The 19,930-nt window shown below is 43.6% G+C and overlaps 1 protein-coding gene across 1 annotated transcript in view; it reads right to left on the reverse strand.

Annotated features, from left to right (window-relative positions):
* Positions 1 to 19,930, reverse strand: part of RAMP3 (receptor activity modifying protein 3) — a 1,283,291-nt gene that overhangs the window by 461,954 nt on the left and 801,407 nt on the right. The gene's annotated exons all lie outside the window — the stretch shown is intronic.

The following is a 19,930-nucleotide window of genomic DNA, read 5'->3' on the forward strand; positions in this document are numbered from 1 at the left end:
TGCAGGACTGTAGGGATACCGAAAACAGTCCCCAGGTGCAGGGATTGCCAGGGAGGCAGTGCAGGCATGCAATTAGCAGGGCTTGGGCCCGAGAACGGATGGGTGGCCAGGTAACCAGTGTAGAATCAGTATCAGCCAGGACTTCAGCAGGGGAGAGGGGGAGAGAAAGCAGAAGCAAAGAGGATGGTTTTAAGGTGTTTCTGGAACCGAAGATGGTTCTCCTCAAGTTTCAGGGAGGCAGGGAGGCTGTTCCAGAGGGAGGCCCCAGCCGAAGAGAGAGAGCTACCACCAACTCATTGCTTGGAGAAGTGACTGACCCTGAGGGAGTTGGAGGCAGATGAGCGAAGGGCTTGAGAGGGAAGATATTTAGGAAGGAAGAGAGAGTTGAAGGTATTTAGACCCCAGGCCCCAGAAGGCCTTGTGGAAGATGCAGAGGGTTTTGAACTTAATCCTCGCAGCCAGTGGGAGCCAGTGCACAGATTTCAGTCCTGGAGAGATACGATCCCCGGGATTGAGGCCAAGGACAAGTCTTGCAGTCCTGTTCTGGAAGAGTTGCAGAGGGTGGAGAATAGAAGCATGAAGATTTAGAAAGAGCCTGTTGCAATAGTCCAGCCTAGATAGAACCAGAGCTCTGGAGACAGTGAGCTTCTGGGGGAAGAAGAGGAAGGGAAGAATACCTCTGAGGAGGTGCAGCTGGTAGTGTGACTTCTTAGAGACGTCAGAGATGTGAGGAGTGAAAGAGAGTGTGGAGTCGAAGATGACAAAGAGGTTTTTAGCCTTGCAGGTGGGAGCAGGAAGAGGGCTTGTTAGGCACTTATACAGGAAGTAAATATTGTTTCAAAGCAACCACAGGGTAACAGGGAAGGGATGCTTGATGAGAACAATTAAAATGCATAAGAAAAAATTATATACAGCGGCGGGGCAATCCTACTATGCCTTGTGAGTGTTCAGAACGTGCAACTGCAGAAGGGAGAGGGAGTGGGATAAGTGCTGGGGTGCTCACGGCAGAGCAACAAGTGAAGTGCAATGTAAGATAAGTGTGTCCTGCCCTCTATTTAGCAAAGCATTTTATGCGCAAAGAGTTGGTGCCAGAGGAGCATGGGGGTCTATGTCATGACTCGGCTCCTCCATCCACCGCATGGTGCCGTCTTTCCCAGATATAGGGGACTGCCTTGGCATTTAACACAGCATCGGCAATGAAAGGCAAACTACATTTCCCAACATTCTTGCTACGGGATTGGTCACGTGATTTGCACGCGACATGATTCCCGTTCAACCAGAAGTGCTGTTACAAATATGGGAAAAGAATGCAGGTTCAACGCTCCTTAACTGTTGTCCTGTTTCCAAGTTAAGTCGCGACTACTTCTTTGTTCTTCCTGGTTTTCCAACCCTGGATTGTGTTTTGGATTCGACCTCCGGTTTTGCCCTTGTCTGCTTCCGACGCTTGGTTCCTTGTTTCGTGACTTCCTGGTATTTAGATTCTGGCATCCTCTCGACATCGCTTTCCGTCTGACCCTTCAACTGGTTGTTTTCGACGCTTCTGATTCCAGCTCCTTTACTTCCCAGTTATTCACCCTCATTTTTGTCCATGTACAATTTCTTTCTTTTGGCATTTCTCGGGATATTGCCCACGGCATTCAGATTCCAGTAATTTCTCCAAGGGATTTGGTCTGGGACGCTTTCGCTATATTTCCCAAATTGCATATTTGAACGCTTTGCTGCAACCAAGAGATTTGTTCTGGGACTTTCGGAGTGCACATTGGGACGCTTTGCAGTATCAAGGGATTTGTTCTGGGACGCTTTGCTGTATTTTCCTGGATTTCACATTTGGACGCTTTGCTGCACAAGGGATTGACATTGGGAATTTTATTTTGCTTTACGGATCTTCCCATCTGTGCCCTTCCCAGCACTAAGGAACGCCTTTTAGGTGTTTCTTGGACTTTGTTGGAGTCTCCCTCTTCAAGTAAGTTATCCTCTCCTTCACAAGACTTGGCAGGTAAGAGTGGAGGACTCAGGGGAGTTGTGGTGAGCAGTTGGTTGATCTTTACCTGACTTGTGTGGTAATCCATGAACCTTGTCTTTTTCTCTAGCTCTGTTGCTGCTCCTCGACTTTCCACCTAAGCCCTCGGACTGTCAGGTTGTTTATATCCTGCAGGCCGTGCTCTTGGGGTGAAGGTTTCTTTGTCTACAGTCTACTGAGGAATAGATTGCAATTGTTGTGTTACTGCAATCTCATACTGGGAATATTTTGCTAGATCATTCCTCTTGAACCACGACAGTCTAAAGGGGTAATATTTAGTAAGAGAAAGTTGCAGATAGTGTGGTCCCCGGCCCCACACAGCTTTGTGGATGATACAGAGGGATTTGGATTTAATCCTTGAAACAACCAGGAGCCAGTGAAGACTTTTTAGGGCAGGAGAGATGCAGTCCCTGGACTTGAGGCCAAGGATAAGTCGTCTTTGTGTAGACTAAGAACAATGAATTGATTTGTATGCATCTGAAATCCAATGCCTACAGTAATGCTATGCTGCACATACAATATGTGGATGTGATTTTCTCTGGATTTCTTTTTAGAGAAGACATGATGTATGCACAGCTTAGATATACCTTTTCTTGAACATCTTGAATTTCAACTTCCATCGCTTCCATGAGCTGCACTAAATGGAACAACAGAGTGTGTATATTCACGTCTTGTCCAAGGTTTCCACATGCTGGTTTTAAGCTTTGAGAGGCTTCCGAAAGGTCCTTTGTAGCTCGTGTACAGTTTTCTCACATTTGTGTCACAAAAGGAATGGAACAGTATTTAATGCCAGCACATTCTCCCTATGTCTTGGTAATCAGCAGACACGGGCAGTCTTCAACCGTTCTTCACATATGTCAACATTAAGAAAAATCAGGCATGGGATCTGGTAGACCTCACAAGCATTGCTTATCAAATCTATTGTTAGAAGAACTCAAAGAGGACTCAGTTGGTCGTCATAGCTATCAAATGTATGGAACATTTAGCATCATCAATTGGTGGAAATGTAAAACTCTTAAGACAAGTATCGAAATATCCCTTAACACTAACAAATTATCTTGGGCCATGGAGAAACAAGGTACAAATCTGAAAACATGTCCTCCTCCATCTAATGATGCTCTCTACTGATCTTTATTCAAGGCACTGGAGGCTACTACAAGAGATCTTGGTACTTCTATTTTTCCAAGTTTACCTTTCCTATTTTACTGCAAATTATTCCTGAAGATGTAATTGATATTTAAGTGACCCCAAAACTAGTTTGTGGGCTACTGTTTTCTCAGGAGTGTTCACTTGCATGTGTAACTACTTAAGGTAGATCACTCAGCACTGTGGGCGAGCAAAAGGTGTGCCTTTCCTCTTCGACTCTCCTCCACACTTAAAAAGGAGCAAGGCATTTTTAACTATACATTTGGGTACAATCACATTTGCTGCCACCATGTTCCCATAATATCAATTCATTAACCTGTTTCCATGAAATTCTAGGTATATCCATGGTAGGGGGACAGGGACTTTGAGGTGATTTAATAGGGATAATATTCAGTAGAGAAGAGATTTCAAATAGCAAAAAGCAAAAAAACATGAGAGTACAAACTATTTACTTCGGTTAGAAACAGGACTAATGTAGTTGTATATATGCTCTGATACAACTCTAAGGACAGCATTCCAGGAATCCGATTCTTTAGGGGATTTGCTAAATAGTTTGTGAAATGGTTTTGATCAGTGTCCCCAAGTGATACATGTAATGCCATGCAAAACTGACTTGTGACTGAAGAGAAACTTGAGGTTAATGGCTAGAAGGATTTCAATGAATCATAACCACTGGCATTGCCTGCGCAACAATCTAGACCATTTATTTTAGTCTGCCATGGCATTTCAGAAAGAAATAGGCCATATGCAAATCATGCTTCGTCCAACCCCAAAAAAGAGACAATCCATCCCAAACTGCTTCATCACATGGCATCTGCATGAGACTACAAGTAAACCCAGACATGTTTCGGCCTCAGTGGGCATTGTCAGTGAAGTGTACCTTGGATCTCTGGGCATATCAGGGTCGAGACAAAAAGCTGGGCATAGACATCCCATTCATGACATTAGGAAAACTGAAGTTTTATTGCAGAAACGGCAGGTTCTCTTGTGCCATAAACCCCCTGAAGTCTTAATAGTCAATTCCATGTTCTTAAAACAGGGTGATGCATAACATTACACACACATGGCATGGATAGAAAAATATAAACTTAGGTAGTAAAGGAAAATACCAGAAAAAAAAGAACACATTCCTCCAGTGCTCCAGCCACCAGACAGCCATAGTACATGCTATTATATTGCCCATGGGTCCTCCCGTCCCCTCAAGCTCAGCTACCCAATGGACATGCTCACAAAATAGGCAGAGCTCCTTACGGCCTGTCTGGTAGCACCGAGCCAGGCTTTGGGGGGCCGTCATAGGGATTTTGCAAATGATCTTTATTTTATTGTTCATTTACAACAACCAGCGAACAGTTTGTGAGCGCAGGAGCGGGGTTCGAGCCTGTGCAGCGCCGCATTGTCTTGCTGTTGCCCCTGAGCTATCCTCCCTCCCCTATCCTTCCGTAGTCCTTCCTCTTGCTCTGTTCTATCTAATACTTGGCAGCACGAGAAGATGTGGCCAAATAGAAATGCACCTTGCCTTGCAATCATGACTGTAAATGGCCATTTTCATCAGGATTTTTAAAGTTCTGTTTCTCCTCCTTTTAACAAAAACTTCAGGTGAAGTATATAGGGAATACATATTGATGTATTTAGATAGGGTGAGGTGGATGATATTAAGCATTCCAGAAATAAATGTCTTTGGTTGTGTCTTTCTGTTAGTCTGCAGGCAAATTAGAGACCAGAAATGCTTTTCTGATTCATGATTAGAATACAGCAATATCATTTCATATGTATTGAGCTGTGGGGGTACACTGAAGGGGGACTGAAGCGCCGACCTCGTGCTATAATACCTTAGATAATATGGCTGATACTGCAGCACGGGTAGTGGACTGGCATCAATACCCTGTCATGCTGAGCAGTATTAATTCATTCATTTCTAGCATAATTGATGACCACTCAGAAAGGGTCACCCTGACGCCTAGAAGCTTTTTACTGAAACACGTGTAGGCCTAATTAGGACTGAATTCGCCAATCGCGTTTGAAGCTAACTGACCATTGAAAATAAATCACTTTGACAAAACATGCAGTGACTATGCATCATCACTGCATACATTGATGAGAGAAATAATGTGTTCATAGAACTCCAAATGCAAGTAAAATATGCAGTAAAAATGACTGTACAATACACATAGTTTTGATAGATGAGCACAGGGAAAGTAGACATTCTTTAGAAATCTACCTTTTCATATGTATTTGATGAATTCTTCAAAAGTTCAGACTTTTGTTCAAATTAGATAACTGTCATCTGTGTGTCCACTTGTGTGTATGATTGTGTGTCTGTGCGCGTGTGTGTGTGTGACAATAGCATGACATCAATATGTTTCATGCAAGTTCTTACAACTACTTGACAATCTTCGCTCTGCGCCCCCAAGCGTATTTTGCAAAATGAATCAGATGTTTACAGAAATGTATAGGCTAAAAATATATTTTTCAATCACACGTACTGATCAAATCTCAGGCAGCTTTAGAGAGGATAATGCGTTTATTTTGCAATATAGCTGCATAACTGAGAACGCCGCGCCCACTCACTGCCGGGTAATGCGAGAGAGATATGCAGGATTTGCACTTTAGATTTCTCCAAAGCAAGCAGTGACCTCTATATCAGAGCAGCTGGGAAGAGGGGAAAAAGCGCGCCCAAGGCCTACAGGAATAGTACAATGGCCGACAGTGACAGGTGTGGAAGGCAAAATGGTAGAATGATAAGGTTAGGGGCAATTACCATTGTGGCATAGATGGAGTTAGAGACATGAAAGGCTTGTAAGAAAGCAACATTCCCCAAGGGATCCAATCAAACATATAAAACTAAGGTGAGAGGTGTGGGGGGGCTGTATATAGGACTGATATTGCAGGTGGAACTGCATTAGCAGCAATCATTGGCCAACACAAGAGGGTTTGGCTCCCAAAGGGCAGTTGCAGACTCAAATACACCAAAAGTACCATGGTTATGCCTGGCATAGTTACAGTTTGACAAGGTGCACGTGCAGCTGCCCCCATCATGCGCTATATGCCTCTCAAATGCCCCAATATGTCTTATGCAAAAGCAAAGCATGCTAAAAGGCGAGTAAAATATATGCACTTATGCATTGAAGCCTTCAGTACGTTGCAAGTCACCCTTGAGGTTTACAGTTGCAATTTTGCCTAAAAAAATCTAGCCTACAACCTATTATGAAACTCAATGTTGAGATCTGCTTTTAAATCTTCTTGTTCATTAATCAGGTTTTGTCCTCCCTCTTGTAAGCGCTGTAATAATAGCTGTTATAATTACCCATTTCGACTTGCTGCCAAAAAGATCTTGGTTTACTGACTCCTGGAAGATCAAACAGAGCTTAATCTGTGGCTCGCAGTCGCCGCCCTGTGGAGGATCCTGTGAAGCGACTTGAGGGCCGGTGTAAAAAGTGCATGCCTCCTTTGGTGGAGAAACAAATGTGCAAAGACATTCCGAGTGCTTCATCGCAGATGGTGGGAGTCTTCAATGGATAGAGTAGGTGTAGCAGAGGTGCTGGGAATGATAGGGTGAGCAGAAGAGGAGGGAGACTCCAGAGGGTAGAATTAGGTTTGATTGGAGGGATCAGTGATTGGCAAGATCTTCTTTGAAAAGTAGGCCCATCAGGTCCTTCCTGAAGTGTAGGTTGGAGGAGCCTGTCTTATCTGTGAGAAAAGGCTTGTTTCTTTTTTCCTCTTGTAGTTCTTTGTTTGCAAGCTGGCAATGTTGTGGCTTCTAGTGGCGTGTGGGCCTTTAGGGATGGTGAGTTGTTCTGCCTGCTAGATTGGTGCTTTGATTGTGACTGCTTTCTAGAACATGATGCGTGTGAGAGGGACCAAAGTGGCATCTGGTACCCCTGCAAGGAGGGCGCTGCCACCTATCCAGGGCAGAGATGACAAGGGCTTGGGTAGCTATTCGGAAACTGGGTGATAAAAGGCATCACTTTGCGGGGGAGTGCATTATGGTACCTTCATGCTTGGGTCTTTCAGGTGATATCAGTTGGCAACAGTTGATGATAAAGAGCAGAGGTTTTGCACTGGGTGGGGATCAGGAGTGATTCCATTGAGCTTCATGCCAGTCACCCAGTGCTGGATTTGGTAGTGTATGCTGGGGTTTTCCCGGGACAATACCTTATTCAAATGATTTATTAGCAAGGTTTATGAAGGAATGTAGACGTTCATCTATAGAGTCCTTCAAAGTCAGTGCAAAGTCATGTACTGCAAAAATTATTTTGAACTGACTTTGCACTGCAAAAATACACATTGCACAGTGCCATGAATCAGGGTTTGTGTCAGCAGTGCAAAGTCAATTTTCAGCAGTGCAAAGTCACTTTGAACCGTGCAAAGAATTCCATGAATCAGGCCCATAATGCCAGTGTCTGAGGAAATAGCTATTTTAAGCCTATACAAGAGTCAACACTTTTGGCATTTCCAAAGCTTATTCATAACAGAAACCTTGTTCAAGAAAAAGATGCAAGGACACATATTGTTTATGAATCAAGAGGCTGAAGGCATGCTTGTTTACAATTTATTTTTACACTGACAGCTGCTATTGAAAAATCAACTTTCGGGGGGGGGGGCTCTCGAGAGCCTGACGAAGAAGGCTGTCTTTACGTGGTGCTCCTAATCTGGTGGGAAGGCTGTGCTGGGATGCAACTGCCTGTGTAGACTGAAGGGCCAGCCTGAGTGTTGGTGGCTACTGGGGACCCCTGGGCAAGGGGCCACATGATTCTTGGTATGATTGAGGAGGCGGGGACTGAGAAATCCAGCTGGAGGAGGAGGCCTTTGGCGCCGTGTGGGTGCACGTATCGTGCGTGCCTGAGATGCCTGGGCTCCGCGGTGGTGCTTAGATCATCAGAGGAAAAGAATCTGGGAGTTTGGCGTTGGGACTTGTGTGCAGAGCCGTGGCACACAGGCATGCACACGGTGGTGCAGGCAGCAGGGCCTCGCCTTATAACAGGCTGCTTGTACCCAAGATTATAGAAGGGCTGGCCCGGGCTGGGCAAGCGCATGGAGCAGTCAGCCAGCGAGAGAACGGCCCTCACTGGGTAACTGAATCTGACGGCTCCTGAGTGTGTGGACAGTAGCAAGCAAGGATACATGTATGAGATGGTAGTATGCACAGATGAGGCACAAAGAGCCGTAGTATATGTAAATGTGGATTGGGCACATTATCTTGGTGTGAATTATGTTTTCAATACGAATGTTTAACCATCTACTGATGTCATAACCTGCAACAACAAATCCCAACAATACGTGTGTTTTGAATATGATCTGAAGATGATAATGAAGATAAGCCAGGCCAATGAAAATTGAAGTATTGGGAAAAGATTGGATTTCTTTGAAGAAGTTTTGATCAATCAAAGGTGGGGGGGTGGATGGTAATAAAGTATCTGGGAGTGTTTTAAGCTGCCAATTGATGTTTTATTGTTGAGACTTGGGTTAGTTTGGTCTTGCAACACCATATAACTGCTCTCCAGAGCTTTTTTTTTTACAATAAACTAGCTTTATGTACAACTGTGTACTCACTTCTTAAGTGGTGGCCTGTTTTGGGTTAAGGTGGTTAAAGGCCCATCCCCGCATTTGGCGAGCCAGGGCAGGAGCCGGACGCTCTGAGATGTTGGGGGTCTTCTATCCACACCTCTCAGCTACAGCTCCTCATGACAGGGACCAGTCTTCCATGCATGATGAAAAAGAGGTCTGCAGAGGCCATATTGGTTAAAGGCCCATCTGCTCCCCAGAGAAGTGGTGCTGCGGCTTAGCTGTGCGAAACGATTTCACAAAGCACCACATCGGAGCACCTCAGGTTCACATTAGTAAATTGTTTGGGGGTGTAAAACAACTATGTATTAGTCTGCAGCACTTTAGAGTAGCAGTGTCGAGGAGACTTGATAACGCTGCTCACCCTGCTCGCGGAGGGGGGTACAAAGTGGACAAAGAAAAATCGCAATACTTTCAGACAGAGGTAATTTACTTGGGGCAAGTAATATCACCAGCAGGAAGGAAGGTAATGCCAGTGAGAGCCACTGCAGTTCAAAATACACTTCAGCCCGTCACAGTGAAACAAATGCAGCAGTTTTTGGGGATCTGTAACTATTGTATATAATGGATGTTTTAATTACTCTAGTTATGTGTGTCTCTTATTGCAGAGTCTAACGGAAGCAAAGAAGGCGAAAAGTCCAATAGATTGGTTTGAGAAAATTGTCAGGAACTCAATGCTGCGATCAGCAATGCTCCAGTCCTGGTGACCTCAAATTACAAAAAGCCATTCTTTCTTTTTTCCCACTCAAACGGGCAGGTGATGACAGCAGTCCTGACTCAGCAAACATTGCTAGGCCACAAACCTTTAGCATATTACAGTCGACTCCTAGACTCAGTGATGCAGGGACAGTCCCCTTCTGAACAAACTCTGGTGGCAACGGCTTTTGCATTTCAAAAGTCTTCAACCATTACTATGGGTTGTCCGGTGACATAGTACATAGAACATGCAGTCTTTGTGATTCTAGAACAATCCAAATTCACATTGATGACTCAGGGCATTCGGTCATCTTATCAAATTCATCAATTCATCCCGTGCAATGTTACCTAGTGAATCTTGCAACATATGGAGCACAGCAGGTGCAACCTAAGGATATAGTTTACAATTGCACCAAGTATGAGAGAGAAGAGGAATAGAGGGTGAATGTAAAAGAGGATGCCGTGGAGGGGATGGGGCCATTTTTGTTGATGGGTCTTCGGTCATCAACCACGAGACAGGTGCGAGGCATATGGGCGCAGCTGTCGTGGGTCTTGTAGATGGGGAGTTAGACTGAATGAATGGTTGCCTTCTCATTACTCTGCACATGTGGTGGACCCCCACCATCCATTCTGGGTTATCAAGATTGCAGATAATAGGATTTAGGAGGTCTGACAGGTCCCCTGTCCAGCATGCTGCTCTGCTATCCTGGCAGATTGAAGGGTTAACCTTGCCAGCAGAGATAGGTCTAGTGAAGTGTGCTGCCCATACTAACCACACTAATTCAATAGCTCTTGGAAATGATTCAGCAGACAAGGCGGCTAAGGAAGCAGCATATTTTCCTTTCACAGATTTCCAGAAAAAGGAAACCGTGTCCCAACGAGTACAGTTACCGGCCCTGTACATGCTGTTCTCAGTGCTGCAGATAATAGAAATACAAGGGAAAGCCCCTGGAGAAGAACATGTGCTCTGGAAAAATAAAGGATGCATTCTCTCACCCACAGATTTTCTTTGGATCCATGAAGTGACTGGGAAGGCAGTAATGCCTGTAGAGCTGCTTCTTTTGGCCGTAGAGCAACTATATTACCCACCACATGCTTCTCGATGACGAATTGCAGCAAAGCTCCAGGAGGATTGGTTTATCCCTAACTTAACAGAGCAGATAAGTAGTATCATAGGGAATTGTGTAGTGTGCAAGGAGTTCAATCCCGGAAATACAATGAGGTCGGTGAGGGGGGTCCTGCCCAGGCCCTCTGATCCATTCATTGAGTTCCATATCAATTTAATGGACATGATAAAGAGGTGCAGTAATTTCAGATATCTTATCATGGTGGCTTGTCCACGCTCCCAGGGGCTTGAGGTTGGCCCATGCGTATACTGTGATGTTAAATCGGCTGCAAGATTTATGGTGAGAGAGGTATGTCTGAGGTGGGGAATTTGTGAAGTTCTATAATCTGATAACAGAGCCCACTTCTATAATGCTTTGTTTGCAGAAATCACTTCACTGCTAGGAATAACACATTGGTTGCGCTTGTGGTACCACCCACAGGCTAACAGAACCATGAAGAGGCTCAATGGTGTCCTGAAGGCCAGGTGAGCCAATCTGTGTGCACAGGTGCACAGTTAACAAAATCATGGTATGTTTGCCTTCCACTAGCTTTATTTTACATACAAAATAATCTAGGGAAGGACCACTGTTTGAACCCTCACAAAATCGTGACTGGGTATAGGCTGCATACACCTCTCTTACCTACACATATGATATCAGATGCACACAATACTACAACATTCTTAGGAGAGGAATTTAAAGAGTATTTTACAGCATTAATGAAAAGTGTTAGGATTATATCATCACAGGTTGTGCCTTCTCACCAACAGACAACAGGAGAAAGCAGCGAAACTACCGATGATCAGCACACAATACAGCTTTTCCCCAGGGACAGAGTCTACATTTGCAAAATCATGCATCGCTGGAATAGGCAGTGTTTCCATGGGCCACATACAGTGGTCTACGGCAACTCTGACTGCCATGAAGGTGGAGGGCAATAAGAGTTGGATCTCACTTAAATACTGACTCACCTTTAAAGTGAACAAATTCAAATAGTTTGTGTAGTAAGTAGATGATGAAGGGCAAACTCTTCCTGCACTCATTTCCTAATCCCATTCCATCCTTGTTGCCAATGTGGTATTTAAATAACCTCACGTATGACTCTGGTAAGTCATAAAGTATCCTTTATTTCATGATTGTTCACACTGTCTCCTTCCTCCTTACTCGCACTTCACTTTCTTCAACTGCCGACTGCTCTCGTGCTAGTAGGCGTTCTCTATTTGAACACCAGCATAAGAGCGCGAAATGTTACACCCTTGTCTGGCACCGTTGATTAATCTTCTTTATGAAATTCAAAGGGTGTGTTTTTTACACTAAGGAACGTTATTTGTCCTACCTTCTACTGGGACAGTGAATGTATTAGTTTTACACCACGAGTTTGTGCACTTTTGCAACCCTCACTTGAAAACTTTAGAGTAAGCAAACCCTAGAATTGAGGGAATGGGCACAGATGACTTTCAGGTTCAGGTTTCTGTACATGATCCTTCTGTTTATGTCATATCCCAAATTTTGAATCCCATATTTCTTACAGGTAAGAGAGTCATATTGCCAGGTGTTGTCGAATAAAATTAATGCTAAAAACAAAATATCATCTCTCAATAGTATGCGCACAAGATCCAACTGTAGTATTCTTTGAGGCTACCTGAAAATAATAAATATCGGGGCATTCTTTTTCAGTAACCTTACCATACAGCTGATCTATCATGCACTAGTATCAGGGAATACATCACAAAATGGTGACATGTGTTTCTTTCATAGTTAGAGGGGTGCAATTGATTAAAATGAAGTGGCATTATATTACACCCTTTTATGATGCTGCAACTCTAATGGCAGGATCTTTTTTTCATTTTAGTAATAATATATGCATTTCTCCATTGTCTGAATTGCTTAGGAGCCTCCTAATCTTGCTACAGACTCACTCAGACTTTGTGTGGATTTAGAATAGGTGAATATTACCCCCCCGCCCCCACACACACCTCACTGATGTTTGGGATTGTGAGGAATGGTTGGGTGTTCCGGATATTGTGTCTCTCATTAGAATATAGAAGTGCAGGGCAGGGGAATTTCCTTTGGGTGTTTCTTTAGATAACCAGATCATATTTTACAATGGAAATGTTAGCAGGTGGACGGTACTCTGACTAGATTAGGAAAGAGTACCAATTTGTTGGAAGCAAAGCTGTACCTTTTCTCAAACATTTTAGGATAAGTGTGAGCTTGCAAGAGGTGGAATTCATGGAGCTAATGCACCACGTCAAATGCTTAATGACAGGTGGGGGATTCAGCATGAAGATTAAAGTAAATTACTTGGGGAAATGCCTTATGTATTACCTAAAGTGTCCTTTCTGATATAGAGGCCTTTGAGCACAGACAAGCATACAGATACTAACAAGGTGGTCAGAGAACAGGCGCAAAGTGACTGTTAGTGATGGCATCGGACAAAATATGGTGCCACATATGGACTAAAGCATACAAAACATTTCTGGTAGCTTGACATATGCTTGTCACGGTTTATAATAGGTATATGTATACCGCAGTTCGGGCGACAAGGAGAAGGAGAAGGAGAAGTGTGGTCTATCAAACAGCTTCTGGTCATGTAAGCCTGCGTCTGGCACTCTTAAGCGTATGTGCACAGCCACAGAAGGAGGAGAACCTGGTACCCTTATTGAAAAACAGAGGACATAGTCAGTGCCAACCAACTTTGCTCTATCTATCATTGTAAGCAGGCATTTCCCAAGGCTTTTCAAAGTATCTATCAGAAGTTACATGGGTTAGATGCTACAACAAATATTAGAATGGATGCAGCATTATAAGTCATATGTTGAATTCACTTCTCTGTATTTTAATGGTTTGTGGAGAAATCAAACGGTTTATCGCTTGATTTCTTGCTTGCAATATCATTTATCCACATATGATTAATCACTGTAATGGAACCATATTTATTTCCAAACTATCTAGAAGTCCTAGCGTGCTATTTGTAGCATGTTTTTTATGAATTTTGTATATACCTTTATGGAAATATTTTAGTTTTTCCTAAATAAAGATCTTTGATTGATTGCTTGACTTGCATGTTTTATGTTTGTTTATATCCTGCTTATGAGTTTTCTGTAGAAATGACTTTGGGCTACTGTTGACAAGGCCCCATTCTCATTGTGTTTTTTGGTAATAATGTAAAAACCTGGCTCATTATGAACGTGGACTAACAACCAGTACCCAGCCTTATCTGCCGTAATGACTGCATTGCCAATTACATTCTGCACGATGCCCATCCAATGTCATATGTAAATATTGTCACTTGTAAATATTGCTATATGCAACTGCAAAAATATACTATGGGCGTTATTCTGACTCTGGCGGTAAGGGGTTAGCGGCGTCAGTAAAGGTGCCGGAGCCGTCAACCCCTTACCGCCTCATTACGAGTCTACTTGCGAGAATCCGGTTTTACCAGGCGCCATTAGCAGGTCCCACGAGCAGACCAGGGTGCTATGCAGGGAGCAAGCCAAGGTTTGATTTTGATTTGATTTCATTTGGTCCGTATGGCGTCTTACACCAAAGCGCTGAACAGACAATAATAAGCAAAATCATAAGCGGTACAAGAGAGATCCATGGAAAATCTAAAATTAGGAATATAATTAGGAGGAAAGAAGAAGTTCTTTAAGCTGGGTTTCGAACAGAGGTAAAGTAGGAATAAAATGAATTGAGAGCATTACAATATTTTGGAGCGAGCAAAGATAAAGATCGGGATCGAGAAGGCACGTATGGCGTCATGACACGTGCCTCTTTTGTTAGATTGTCAAATGCAAGGTTCAGGGTATCGCAAACCTTTAGAGACGGAAAGTATGTACAATTAAAGGAGAGAAGTTCTTGGGAGCCTGGGTCTTGACTTCTTGTTTGTTGTCCCGTTGTCAAGCATGTTTCCATAAATGGTGTTTTTACGCAGTACTTTTATACGCGATAGACTTTTTATGAAGACTATGGCACAATAGCTTGGATGTTGAGTGCTCATCACAATATCCGTGCTTAGTATGCAAGTCACGGGTTTTAATCCTGGCACGGCTTATTCAACCATTCATCTTTCTCTGGCCAATAAATTAAGCACCATTGAATGATTTATTAGAGACTTTTATTGGACCACTTCAAAATGTGAGGACTCTGGCATGAAGCAGCATACAGAAATGGGATGTTATTGTGCCCCAAATTCACAAAGGACTGGAGTTTAGATTGTGACTGAACTGCGCCCCTGGCACAACTGCATGTGTAGCTCTCCCTCTTGGTAAGCCTTTGGTTTTCAATGGAACGTTCAAGGTCGAAGGGCCTGACTGTAGATTGAAAATACCCGCACCCACATCTCTAAAACAATCCGTATGTTACACAAGTTCCAGACACTTGGTATATTTATCCCTTCTGGAGATGGAACCTTGAAAAAGAAATAAAATTATTCATGTCAAGCATTAGAACTTCTATTTTGAACTGTAAAATGATGTCAAGGGCTTAAATGTTTTTGTCAGCAACACGCCAACTGATTTCTAATAAAGCAGACCAGGAGGTGCAGGGGTATACGCGTGGAGCCTACTGCCGTTCAAAGAGTGTGTGTGTCGGGTGTGTGTGTGTTCTGTGTGTCTAAAACAGCGCGTGTACCTAAAATGTTATAGCTGATAAAGATTTCTTATAATTACATGTTCGATAATTGCTAGTGTTTTCACTTACAAAAATGACCAATTCTATGGAGAAGACAAAAAAGTTGACATTACTATGACACCACCATGTGTTGTGACGGAGTAGTATGCTATCCATTTTTAGGTAATAATGCTGTGAGGAACGCATTCTAATGTCCATATTCAGCAAGCAATGGTGTGTCTTTTGCAAACAACTTATGTGTTTCACTTTCCGCACTGTAAATATACATTTAATATACATTGAAGGAAGTAAGACAGCAGCGCGATTTAAGAGCAATCTTTAGTTACACGTTTGACTCGAACAACGGCAGACTCAGCCCTTCATCCTCCTGTGTTTGCAGTGTTTAGAAGAAAGAATCATCAGCCATCAAGCGCTATATAAAATACATTTCTGGCTTGAAATATGAATTTGTGTTTTCCCATGCCCATACATTCAGTGATTGAAGTGGGCTGGACCGTTCGGGAGCAGTGTTCCACTACTTTTATTTGTATCCGTTTACCATTCCTCTACTTTTGTCGACCATATTCGCCATTCTATACAGAGGATTTGTCCATTCATGTCCTGTGCAAGTGTAAAGTTGTAATAGGAGCTTTATTTACTAGTCACTTAGACTATTGCAATATCGTGGCTGCAACACCTTGTCACATGTTGCACTATGCTTCCACGTACCCTGTCCCCGGCCGAGACCGCAGTTGCACTACTTTGTTCGGTACACTTCTACCACTGCATACATTTAAGTAAGCCACATCATGTGTCACAATTTCTCATATTGGGGGTCATTACGGGTCGGGCGGTAAGGGATACTGGGCACCGGTAAGGAGACTGATGCCGGTAATCCCTTACCGCCCGATTCCGAGGTCCCTTGGAGGGAACCGTAAGGAACGTGTGGTCTGACCACACGTCCCTGACGGGTCCCGCTAAGGGACCAGGGCGCTAATAACAGGCTTGCTAGTCGTGGGCCCATTATTAGCGCCCTCCCCACTCCCTTTGAGCCCTATGGGGGCTCAAATGGGAATGGGGAATGGTTTGTTCAATGGGGATTTACCGGTCCCACCAGAGTCGGACTGCACCGGTATGTCCCCATTGAACAAGACCGGTGCCGGACCCGGACCCGGTATTGGAGGCAGCCATGGCAAAATAGCTCCATGGCTACCTCCAATCTCGGAATGATGCCCATAGGCTTTCATTTTTTCTCCTTCCAAATCGTGAGACTATTGCCCTTCCTGGCCATGCCCCAGGGAAGGGTAATTTCCCCACAAAATGTTGTTCCCAAGCTCCATAAGGTTATTAGGACCTTGTGCACAAAAGTAAATAATGTAGTTAACTAGTGTTATTATGTGCATTGTATGTAATTGCTGGGAAACCGTTTGAGAATACAGTCAGCTGTCAGACCTAACTAAAAACAAAAGTGCCCAAAACTATTTATTAAGATGAATTAAGACAATTAACTTGAATGTGTTTTTTTTTTTACACAATGACTAACATTCTAACATTGCGTTTAGATCTGTAAATGTAATTTTACTTTACTTTTGGATTATTTGTCCTTATCCACTTCCCCTGTCTAATTTGAATCAGTATCAAAGGAGAGTTTGAAGGAAAACAAATCCTTCCTTCCTGTCTAAGACAGGCTATTAATTTCCGAATGTTTGGACTGCAATCTATAGCAAGAGTTATTGGGCCTCATTACACGGACGGCGGTGGACCAAGGTGTCATTAGCACCTTGGTCCATGCCGGTAAAATACCGGCACCGCCTTGGTGGAAAGGGGAATTACCGCCCTAGTCCAAGGTTGGCGGGGCGGTAATTCCCCCTTCCCCCATTGCCCTTCCCCATTCCCATTTTTGCCCCATAGGGCATAATGGGAATGGGGAAGGTGCTAATTACGGCACCGCAAATTGCGGTATTGTAATTAGCTCCCTGGTCCCTTTGTGGGTTGGTTTAAAGCCTGCAAAATGCAGGCGTTAAATTCTCCAACCCGCAAAGGGACCTCGTAGTAAGGCGGTAAGGGTTTACCGGTACCGGTAAAATACCAGTACCGGTAAACCCTTACCGCCTACCGTGTAATGAGGCCCATTGACTGCGTTTGGAGGATTCTGATTGATTAAGGAGAGGTCAATAATGAACAAAAAGGATTGCAAGAAGAAAACAAAAATAGGCCTTCTCTTGCTTTGCCCTTTTCCACTAGCAAAGAATCCCAGTGAGTATCCGGCCACCCCAAATATCTTGAAGTTTGGGAAAAACCCTGACACCTTACTCTTCAGTCAATGCCTAGGTGCCACCTAGGGTCCTTGTGCTTCGACATCGCACCGTACCCCCATGGCCGGTAACCCCCCTTACCTCATATGTCACCCCCTTTGCCATGTTCTTGTTAATATCTTTATTCCTGTGTTCCACTGAACGGAGGATAGCACAGGGGCAACGCGCTGGTCTTGGAAGCAAGACCATGCAGAGCAACAGAGGTTGGAGGTTGGAATCGTGGATCCTTGCTTGGAAACCGAACTCTGGTACGGTATTAGGTGCGTTATAAAAAAAAAAAAACAATTAAATAAATAAAGAAATGTCCAGCGCGCCATTGCTTCCTAGCTGGTTTTGTAGATATGACACCCCATATAGCAACACAAATACACATGTGACTGAGGATACAACCTGTAGTCCGAGCCTTCTGAATGCAAGCAAGGTGGCCACCTGTGTAGCTGTGCATGCTTTACACTGATAGATTTGCAAAGAACGTGCCTTTGATTTGCTTACCAAAAGGGGCGTACATAGTGTGTACAAGGGAATAAAGTTATTAACACGAAAAGATTATATGTGCACTTTAAAGGGATAAGAAACAAATGCAATTGGCTTTTGACGGAAAGAGGTACAATTCTCATGCCGCCTCCCAGTGGAAAGTCCCAAAAGAAACTGCCCACGTGGTCTTCTCCGGTGACACACATGCTCGAATCCTCCGCACACACATCTCCTTGGCAGCTGGGTTCTTGATTGCACATGCTCCTTATGTAGGTGCATAGTGACCTTTTTGTAGGTCCGATGGCAGAGCACGCTGACCTTGATGCATTTGTGTTGTACTTTAAGTCACTCATAATATGTTTCAGAACGTTCATCTGGGCCGAAACCTGTAATTTGCGTCCATGAAATTGACAAGGAACTGTTCTCCACTTCTGTCTGAAGAGCTCAGATTCATGCATAAAGCATGGGGGTTCATTTCAGCAGTGATTCAATGGTTCAATTATTCTCCAGGCTCGATTTGCAGGGAGTGAAATTTGCCATGTATGAGCAGCAACCATGTGGAGTGATACCTCTTGGGAGTATGGGTAGCTGTGTAGATGGGATGATGGACAGATGGACAGACAGCTAAAGTCCTTAGCAGAGCTCGCTCTTTGTACTGGTTGCTTAAAATCAACGCTAATATAATTCACAGTATTTTCCGATCGGCAAACGAAAAATTACAACATTTAATTGCTGTGCTCCAATCTAGTGTGACATCACACTGCAGTGCATCACGTGACGCCTTCGCGGTGCAGCGAAACGTTGCATGCTAGGCACTGCTACTCTGCTGTTGCGAATTTCACTCACGAGGGACCCTGCAGCGTGAACTTGTGTATGGGAGGGACCCTGCAGCGTGAACTTGTGTATGGGAGGGACCCTGCAGCGTGAAATTATGTATGTTTTGGGAATTGGTTGCTCTATAATGCAAAGTGGTCCACCCTCTCTGCCCCTTCGAATGTTTACACCTTATCAAGAGATTATCAAGAGATTATGCATTCAGAAAAAAAGAAAAAACATGAAGGTTTGAACTAAAGAAACAGAAGCCCTGAAATCCAAATGCTGAGATGCACAGCACATGAACTCTGTGGAGGATTTTCAAAATAAATACTATTAACATTGGGCCTGGTTTATGGAATGTTTAGCTCTATGCAAAGTGACTTTGCGCTGGGGCAAAGTGACTTGCACTGCCAACAAACACCCTGATTCACAGGTATTGTATTGTTTATTTATTTATAGAGCGCACCGGGCCGTTAAGCAACTGGTCGCTTGCAGAAAGTAGAGTCTTAAGTTACAGGTACATAGATATTATACATTGCTAATGTTATAGATTCACATATACAAAATTTCTTGTGTTACAGGGTCATATGGTTTACAAATAGAATATATTGCAGTTTCAAGTATTATACATTAAATATACAGAATATTCGGTGCTGTTGAAGCTTAACAGTCATTGGTATGAAGCCATAGTTTGACATTAGCTTTGAACACATGGAGGGAAGGAGTAGCTCTGAGTGAATCTTGGATGGAATTCCAAAGTTGGGCTGCTAGTACTGGGAAGCTGGACCCTCCAGTTCTTTTCAATTTGAAGTTGGGGACCTTGATACTATTTGATTGAGCCTTTCTGATGGGTCATTCAGAGGTGTACTTTGTGAATTTCTCTGTGAGGTATGCAGGAGCTTTATTATTCATACAGTTGTGTGTAATATTAAGAGTTTTGAGTTTGATGCGGTCATTGATAGCCAGCCAGTTCATGGCTCTTCTTTGGTCAGATATGTGATGCCCTTTAGGAATGGCTAATGCTGTCCTCAAGGCATTATTTTGCAAGGTTTGGAGTTTGTTAGTGTTGTATTTACTGGTGCCTAGGTACAGTGCATTGCAGTAGTCTAATATGGATAGGATGAGGGCTCGCGCTATGGTGGTACAACTGTCTGTGGACAGGAATGGATTGCATGTGTGAA

The sequence above is a fragment of the Ambystoma mexicanum genome, chromosome 5p (assembly GCF_040938575.1).
Source record: "Ambystoma mexicanum isolate Mex_15411 chromosome 5p, UKY_AmexF1_1, whole genome shotgun sequence".
Lineage (NCBI taxonomy): Eukaryota > Metazoa > Chordata > Amphibia > Caudata > Ambystomatidae > Ambystoma > Ambystoma mexicanum.